The sequence below is a fragment of the Leptinotarsa decemlineata genome, unplaced genomic scaffold, assembly GCF_025532065.1.
Source record: "Leptinotarsa decemlineata unplaced genomic scaffold, Ldec_3_MD MMD2_tig00000090_RagTag_RagTag, whole genome shotgun sequence".
Classification (NCBI taxonomy): Eukaryota; Metazoa; Arthropoda; class Insecta; order Coleoptera; family Chrysomelidae; genus Leptinotarsa; species Leptinotarsa decemlineata.
The window spans coordinates 1774245-1784563 of NW_027412541.1; positions in this window are offsets into that span (position 1 = coordinate 1774245).

Consider the following 10319-nt stretch of genomic DNA (forward strand, 5'->3'; position numbering starts at 1 on the left):
CAACAGTGGAATCTTCTAAAACATGATGTGAAAATATCTCAGTACAGACAGCGTCAAAAAGATTTGCTTCCTTTTTTTGAGAAAAAAGAAAACCTCGTAGTTTGTTCTGATGTTAATGGTTTGATGGACTGCTTGAATTTGGATCACACTCCATCTGAATGGAGACTGTTTATAGACTCTTCAAAACTAAGCTTAAAAGCTGTACTTCTGCATAATGGAAATCAGCTACCCTCTATTCCTATAGGTCATGCAGTTCACATGAAGGAAACGTATATAAATATGAAAACACTTCTCCAATCAATCAAATATGAACAACACAAGTGGCACATCTGTGGTGATCTGAAAGTCATTGCTATACTCCTAGGAATGCAATTAGGGTTCACCAAGTACTGTTGTTTTTTGTGTCTGTGGGACAGTCGGGATAGAAAATCTCACTATAAAAAAATTAACTGGCCTACACGAGACCTAAACCCTAATGAGAAAAATGTAGTTTACGAGCCTCTTGTAGATCCTAAGGATGTTCTCCTTCCCCCATTACATATTAAGTTGGGACTAATGAAAAACTTTGTGAAGGCCATGGACCAGGAAGGACAAGCTTTTAAGTACTTGAGAGCAAAGTTTCCCAGGTTGAGTGATGCTAAAGTCAAGGAAGGCATCTTTTTTGGGCCTCAAATCCGTGAAATCGTAAATGATCCTGCTTTTGACATGATTTTAACAGGAAATGAAAAAAGAGCCTGGGAAGCCTTTAAGGGGGTTGTACATGGGTTTTTAGGTAACAAAAGAGATGATAACTTCACAGCATTGGTTAAAGAGCTTCTTCAAGCTTACCACCAACTTGGATGCAACATGTCCTAAAAATTAATTTTCTTCACTCTCATCTTAATTTCTTCCCACAAAACTGTGGAGCTGTGAGTGACGAACATGGAGAAAGATTCCATCAAGACATTGCCTTAATGGAACAGAGATATCAGGGCCGTTGGAATGGAGCAATGCTTGCAGACTACTGCTGGTCTGTGTGTAGGGATGCTCCAGAAGTGTTTTATAAAAGACAAGCTAAACGACAGCGATCTTACAATGAATCGGATGGACTTAATTGTACAAACTTCTTTTATTTGTCAAAACACTAAGAATAATGTTTTTTTTATTAATTGTGTACTTGAAATATTCTAAAAGAAACATAACAATATTGTTTTATGTACTTTCACTTTTCACGTATAGTATAACTACTTTTTAAGATTAAGTAGTATGTATCTCAAAAACCAGAGCTAATAAAAATTTTTCATTGTTATTTTCGTTTTTATCACCCCAAAATTAGTAGAAATTGACTAATTTAGTGTAGGAAACATTCAAAAAATATTTTTTTGTTGTGTTGTTATGGGAAACTAGCCCTCAATACCCTTATGCGAGGCCTTACAAACTATGGTGAATGTGTAATCAGGTTTCTTATCAACTACCTACCAACATATATTTTGAAAGCAGATGGCGATACTTCTCAATATATAGAGTTCATTACCAATTTTTTTCCATAAAAGGGTTCATTTCAGTTTTTTAACCCCTTGGTATAAGATCTATGTACGGATTACTCAGTGGCATGTTTTGATGATGTTGAATAACACATGTACTTCTCAATAATATGTTGTCAATAACCTGTATATAATTTCTTTTCGTTTATATGTATGGACGTCGATGACTCCACATCAGTTCATTTCATTACTACCTGGCCTACGGTTTACAATACTTCTGGTTTTCACAACTGCATCAATGACTTGATCATTACCGTAGTATATACAGCACTTTCTCATATCACGTGCACTAGAAGGCTTCTTTGTCACTTTCATTTGCCTCTTTCCTTTGCCTCTTTTCTAAAACGATGACTGCGGCTTCATACTGAATTATGCTTGCTTCAACGGCTTTGCAAAATTTCACAGTTTTCTCAAGTGTCAGAATATGTCCATGGCAATTCTGTCCCTGATGATATCAAGTTCATTGGCATACTCCGTTCAACCATTTTTCTGAATGCAGCTATTGAATTTGGTGTTCAACTCAGTGGCTGTGATGAACAATTCAATTTTTTTTATTTTTTTTTAATTTTCAGCCACTATTGCCAAATAGCAAGCTATCTAGGGGCCTGAATAGTGATTCCATATCGAAAAATTACATCACTGATCAATGTCGTAATCCAATCAGTAATCACACCTTACACTTAAGAATTCTTTTGGTCTTAGTGATATTTTTTGTTATTAATGATTTATGATTTGTGACAATGCCATGATAAAACATAAACGTAGAAAGCCGGAAATGATAATAATGACAACTTGACAATAACCCACATAGAACGTTCCATATGACTCGGACAACTGGTGACAATAGTTGTAACAATTGAACAGTGTTTTCAACACCCCTATTATAAGTCATAAAAAATAGATTACTAACAAAATAAACAATAAAATCATCTGTTAACATAGGGATACTACCGAATCTGTGAATCACGATTTGGTAAGCTGCCAGTTCATGTTGATGAGAGTGATTAGAATGGTTGTTGATAATTTTGTCTGTATGGGTTGGTTTATCGTCAATTGCGAAATCATGTTTGTTATTAATTTCTGTGAATGTTAGGTTCAAAGAGTTCATCAAATTATAGATTACAAGTTTTATTGTGAATTTTATGATGAATGAAATTGATATATTGGAGGAATGAGAGTAACTGTTAATGAGTACTTGCAAAACAGGCTGAAACGTCATTCACATATCTGTATCAATGAATGCATTTTTCAAAATCAAGTGTTCGAATACTATTTTCAAAGTTGAACTTGAAAATTTCAGTCAGTAAAGGGCTTGGAGGATTATCCATCAATTCGTATAAATTACATTGTACATTAGTGTAGAGTTCAAGTTCTACTGAGAAAACTAAGATATACCTAATGAGACATGAATTGGTAATAAAGTCTACATTGTGAAGATTTGTAATTATTTTGTTATTGATTTTCACCAAGTAACCGGTCAGTGTATTCAAAATTAGTTGATGAAATCAAGCAAGGCAATATATTGAATTGATTTATTTATTATACTTTGAAATGCTCTTCACGTTTTCTGTGACTTATGACCAAAAAGAATAATGAAATTATTACTTTTATCATTCTGACAGAAAAAAAAAGAAGGAAGAGGTAGCAGTGATGCTGGTAAGACGTACTGTTGGGTGCAAAAAGGGGGTTGAAACCAGAAGTAACGTTTCTTGGTTTTTTCAGTTCCTCACCATCTACAATCTGAAAAATTAATAAATATGATTCGAGTGGAATGAAGGTGAAAGTCAAAAGTTTACTACTAAAAGGTTCAGCGGGATATGAACCTCTAAGAGTCCAAAGATTCAATAATTTTCTTTATGAATAAATTCAATGATTGAAATATTAAATAAAATCTCCAACTCTGAACTTTTTTGTCGAATGTTGAAGGAAATACGTAATAACGTACTGGATAAATTCAATGCGGGTTGAACCCATTGAAAAATAAGCTTGTAGCATTTGCTATTTGCCGAGAAATTCGGAAAATCCACAGTCAGTATCATTTAACACAGGTGTTCCTAATTAACAATACACATAACGTAAACGAGAGTAAACGTATAATCCTGAATCACAATCAGAAATGTATCAGTAATGAAGTAGTCGCGAAAACATTTGGAGAATACTTTTCAACCATAATTGACAAAATAATCAAAACGCATTTCTTGGATAATTACTCAGACAGCTGCACAGCAATGGCGAATGTTACTACAACGATGTTTTTCAAACCCGTGACAACAAACGAAGTAAAAAAAGTCATAGCCTCATTACTAATAAAAAAAGCACAGGGCATGATGAGGTATCTACAAAAATTATTAAAGAATGTGTAGATATATTATCAGACCAAATAGCCTACCTATATTATGGATTTATGTGTTGGTTTTGGAGAATATCCTTATCTTCTCAAAATTGCCATTCTAGTACCCGTATTGAAAAATGGTGACAAAAAATAGTATCGAAAATTATCGTCCTATATCAATTATCAGCGTACTCTCAAAAATTTTGGAAAAACTAATATCTCTCAGAATAAACGACTACCTCGAAACCTTCGATCTGATGATAGAGTGCCATCATGGATTCAGGAAAAACTACTCTAAAGAAACCGTAACGCTAAATTTCACACAACACATACATCATTTAGTTGACGAAAAAAATATTGTTGTAGGAGTCTTCTTTGACTTGAGCAGGGCCTTCGACACTTTGAACAGCGAATTTGTAGCAGACAAACTCTTCAACCTTGGGATTCGTGGTAATGTACATCAATTAATTGTTTCTTTTTTGGCGAATAGATGTTTCCCAGTAAAGCAAAATAACATCAAGTAGGATAAATTTTCAGTTACAACAGGTACCCCTCAAGGCAGCGTACTTGGGCCACTAATATTTTTATTATACAATGTAGATGACCTTCCTCTCAATATAAGTCATGGAAAAATATCTCTCTATGCAGATGACACGTCTATCATTTTTTTTAGTAAAACATCTGACGATATGACACAAATATTAAATGCTGTTCTAATCGAACAGACTCATTGTCAACCACAACAAAACAGTATACATGCAATTCCCGAATTCATCGGGAAGTAAACATAATCTCAATCTCAGTTTCCAAAATAAACCTTTAGAACTCACCAGCTCAACAAAATTCTTAGGAACTATGGTTGATTCACTTCTCACATGGCAAGAACATATAGATTATATATGCAAGAAATTTAATCAATCATACTATCTGATGAAATCTCTTAAGTGCAACTTAGAAACAAATTCACTGATATCAGTTTATTATGCCAAATTTCACTCGATCATGTACCAGAACATTTCGGTCTGGGGACTAGCTACTGGATCAGACAGGATTTTCATAAAACAAAGAGCACTGCTGAGATTGATATTCAATTTAGACTTTAGAACTTCATGTAGAAATATATTCCAACAAAATAAAATATTGACAGTTGCAAGTCTGTAAATTTTAAAAACATTGACATATGTACATGAAAATAAAGAACTTTCCCAAACAAAAACAGAGATGCATAGCTATAATATAAGAAGAAAAGATATGATCATAACACGAAAATATCATCACGCAAATTATAAAAAATCCCCTAAACTTGTCGGCATTCGAATGTATAATTTACTGCCAAACGATATAAAGACACTGTCCCCTCATATCTTCAAAAAAAAACATTGAAAAGTTTTTTATCAGAAAAGGGTTTTCACACAGTAGACGAATTTACACTTGAAGTAAGCAATGAGCGAAAACTTTATTTCAAAATGTCCTTGTTACCTCTCCTTGTTTATTGTTTCTGAGCAAGCTGGTGATTCATTTTTTCCTTTTTTTTTCTATTTATATTTAAATAATGTATTTGTACCACATCTTATTTTGACTTTATATATATATATATATATATATATATATATATATATATATATATATATAAATTAATTGGCGCTCCGGGGCGACTTTCAGCTGCAGGAAAACCCGGAAAAACCTGCAGCACCACATCATCTGAAGATCTTGATCTAACAATGTCCTCTCTCTTATAAAACAAAAAGTTAGGGTGTCTCCAGAGACTCCAATAAATTCAATGCATCGCCAGAACACTTTGTGACACGACTATCGTCAAACTTAAACCAGTCCGTTTCTTCTTTGACCAAGGCGTAATAATGACCAAATTCAACGCCAGAACCACAGTGAACAATGACTGCATGAATATTATAAAAGTGATCTGCTAGGTTGAAATGTTCATCTATTTCGAACCTTCCAAAGAGTTTCTTGCTTCCGTTAGAGGTTGAGTCTTGTTTGAAAATCATCAGTGTTATTATTTGATTGACTGGAGCCTCAGCTTTACTTGTTTCCTTATAACAGTCAGTTAGTTTGGCGTATGTTTGTCAATACAGTCGATCATCACCTGTTAAAAATTCCATTTTCTGATGATTTAACAATAAGCTTTGCACGGACTGGTTATTAGTCGTATTAGGAAAAGCTAGATGAAGTTCCAGAAATTCACATGAGTCTTCAGTACTTCTTGAACATTTACCACAAAGTAAACAAGTAAGGATTTTTCCAGCAAAAAATTTACAAACACAAGACGAGATGGGTTGTACGGAATCATTCAGTCCAGAGCGGTCAGGAGTATTGATTTTGCTATTGCTTTGCTCACGAAGAGTATTCAACAAGAACCCCAAGAATTCGGAACAATCCTCTTGTTGTCCTAACGAGTATCTAGTGGACTCACATTCTTACGAAACTGCAGCTGCATGAACAGTTGTTTGAGTTTGATGAATAAGTAGGAAACATTCCTGTTCTCGTTCATCATTAAAACTTCGTTCTTGAAATTCTTCGTCATGAACAACACTTGTAAAATACTTTTCATGTAGCAAGTGTTTCCTAAATTATCCAATCCAATTTTCTTCTCTAGATTTTCAGGACAACTATCCACTGATTCGTAAGGAAGAACATGTTTCACATAATCTCCATAAGAACCATTTCTCAAGCTGCGATCGATCCTTCCAAGTGTAGAAGGGTTTCGTAGAGGGATCGATTCGGCATTTGCTTCAAGAAGCTCTTCCACTGAAAGGATACCAGTTCTACGAGGACTGCAACTCATTTTTTGGGGGCAAGAATGACCTGAGTCCACTGACCGCACTGAAAAAGAAGAAGGTGGATCAATCACTTGTGAAGTAACCTTGATAAGAGACTGATGAATATCCACATATCTCGGCTTGTTTCGAAGAGATTTCAGTTCCGTACTGAAATTAGGGCAATGCATGATCTCATCAAAATTATGTGAACGAGGAATAGTTCCAAGTACTGAAGCAGCATTGCCACGTTGAATAGCAATACTAATTCTTTCTATCAAAAAAGAGGTAGAACGGTGATCTTTCGTTGCTTGGCCTATTCTCCTTTCGAGTTCATGAACGAATAACAGAGACTCCGGGCCATAAACACCAAAAGTTTCAACCGCTACTGGATGAAACAGATAGTTGTTTCCAAGATTTTGGTATTTTTTTCTTTTCAATTTTTCGCCAGACAATGCTGCAGTTCCAGCCGACTTGGAACTTTCGGCTAGATGGGAAGCCACGACCGTGTCAACCACAGGTTTAGCGTATTTCCATGGTATGAGAAACATACCATCTGGTCGTTTACCATCATCTCGACTGGTACCTAAGGGTTCCAGAATTGCAGGAACATCCGCTGACAACATAGCTCGTTTCAATATGTCGTTCACTTGGTGATGTCGAGATGTACGCCCTGCACTTCTCCTGCAGCTCAAACCATGTGTACCTTTCTCATCCACTATACTACCGCAAACACAAGTATGAGAAACATACTAAGTCCTACTTTTATTTTGAAAGATTCATCGTCTAATAGTGTTCCAAGAGATGCAACAGGTAAAGCATTCAGCCAAGCACCCGATTCCTTGATAATTGCTGCTTTCAGACGAGCCTTATCGTATACACTTGTAGATTCCAGAAGTTTATCAGTTATAATGTTCAGGAGAGGTCGGTTGCAGCATGCCAAAGTGATTCACCTTCAGAATAAAAAACGTCTTTGATATTGATAAATATGGAAGGAAGGATGGAATCGATTAGATCGGAAACACTATTGACTGATGACAGAAACGCTGGTAAAGCTAAGGAAGAAGCCGAACGTAGCCCTAATCCGCCAAGGTTTACAGGAAGAGTTGCTTGGAACAATGAATCATTATTGAAATGATTGTTTGTAACATATTCCGTCGTGTGGCGGTGTAAATTATCAAATTCGTCAAGCTCTAACTGACTTGACCAAGTGGGGGAACATTTCAGGGCGTACGAAGTTCATTCAATCTGGTGGTCAGCAATTTGATTGATTCCCGTTTTTCTCGAAGATGTTCTGAAAGTGAATCTTTAGAGAGAGGAGCACCCAGAAGACTCCATTTAGACTTTTCCAAAATTCTTAGGCCAGGAGCCAATTTCAAAATGGATTCGGAAATATTATTCGGAGTTGAAAGAGTAATCAACTCGCATTTTTCAAAATTTAGTTCAAGTCCAAGATGTTTTGAATAATCACTGATTTTTTCTAAATTCTTTGAAACACTGTTTTCATCGCCAGCGATTGAGCCATCGTCCAAATACCAACAATTAAATTCGGATGATAAGCTTCTAGTGAGTTCGTTGATGGTCAGACAAAAAAGAGCAGGTCCTAAGGGATCACCTTGTTGAACACCTCTCTCAGACAGAATCAGATGTTCACCAAAACTCAAATAGGAAGCTGATTTATAACACTGACTTAAGAAGGGATATAATCCTGGAAAAGAATCTTCAACCTTACGAAGCATGATGTTTCTATCAATCATGTTGAAGGCATTTTTGAAGTCTATTTTTAGGAAAATTTTTTTATCGGGATTTGGATGAAGATTAATATATCTACGAGCAGCATGAGCAACAGCTTCACATCCACCTGCAGTACCAAAACCAAACTGTAGTGGACGTAACATCGATTCTAGTTCGTCTTTAATCCTCATACAACGAAGTTTAGCTACCAATCGACGATAAAAGGTACCGACGGCAATCGGTCTTACTCCTCCATCCTTTTTCCGAAGAGCACACAGTGAAGCGCCAAAAAGTATAGGATAAATTTCGGTAGAAATGAAGTTACATAATTTTATAACAGAAGAAAGAAGTTTCTGCCCTGAATTTCCAGAGCTGTGACTAATGAGGTCTTGCATATGACTAGGGCGGAAAGAATCCAAACCACCAGCAGAACCAGAACGAAAAGATTCAATTGCCTCCGATACTTCATGTTCTGGAAATTGGAACACCGGAAACTCTAAAAAATCGTGTGGTAGTTGCGAATCCAGAGAATGTGTGGAGGAATCTGATCGAGGGTGTTTTGATCGGAGAACTGAAAGTGTGGATTCATCGTATTCGGCCAACGTATCACTTGAGCTCAAGATTCTGATAGCTGACCTAATGTCACCATCAGATATTTTACTCAAAACAAGCTTAGAAAAGTTTTGGTTATATTTCCTTTCATCGATTTGAGATGGAATGACATTGGTCTTGGAATTAAGAAGTTTGATGTTTTTCTTTATAAGAGATGCGAGAGAAGATCTACGGGAGTCCTTGGCATATGGGATGGAGAACAAAGTATAAGGGAAAGTTAACAAGTTTTCCCAGCTTGATGGAGAGTTTGTATGTAAACATTCTTCTATAATTTCGCAAAGGGCAGAGGCAGAGCAATTTCTTGCAGATTTGGGAATCCTTTTTATAATGTGACTGGATCGTTTCAATGAGGACAATTTTTCATAAAACGTAGTATTGAATGACGCATCTTTGTTAGAATGAGGCATCAAAACAGAATCGACAGCTTGTGTGAAAGCTGATTCATTCAAAGAGGATTTTGTATTAGAAATTTTATGAACTCTACCATTATGAATTTTGAGACCTTTCGTTGTTTTTAAGGATTTTTCACAAAATTCACAGAATTTGTTATCAAGAGAAAGGCCATCGTTAGCAGTCATTGAAATGAATGATATACAACTGCGGTTCAATGAGCAAAATATGTGTTTTATATATAAAAGATATATTTTAAGAATACTTAGCTTTCAGTTGAACTGGTCCTCTTGAATTAAATGATTTTTTCACTTCCTGAATTTGACGAACTCATTTTAAAATATGACAGTCGTCAGAAAATTTCTTCAAATGCGAATATTTTCCTTATTTCGATGAAAACTGGCCAAAATGCAAATTCTGTGGGTCTCTCTTATTGTTATGAATTGTGAATTATTTCGACAGTGAAAAAAAAACAATTTTTTCACGGTGAAAGTTTTTTTTGACATATATGACGTATATGTGTCATATATATATATATATATATATATATATATATATATATATATATATATATATATATATATATATATATATACATAGGATTTTATATGATACCTGGACAACATTATTTTTATTGTGAAACCTAGTTTACTTGCATTCTATCTAGACCTAGAATTTTATTTATATGTTTGTTTATACCTTTGTATGTTTATTTGTAGGTATGCATGTTTATAACTTAACTACACTTATGACATATCCCATCAACATTAGGCTCCTGGAAGTATGTCATCATGATTTTCACAAAAAAAAAATATAAATGGGAACTTCCCCTCGAAAAACTATGAATGAAATACTTATAATCATCAAATTGCAGATGAATAATGCTATTTTCATGAATCCTTAGAGGTATTCCACCAATGAATGATTTTTTATGTACTTACCTATGGAATAATT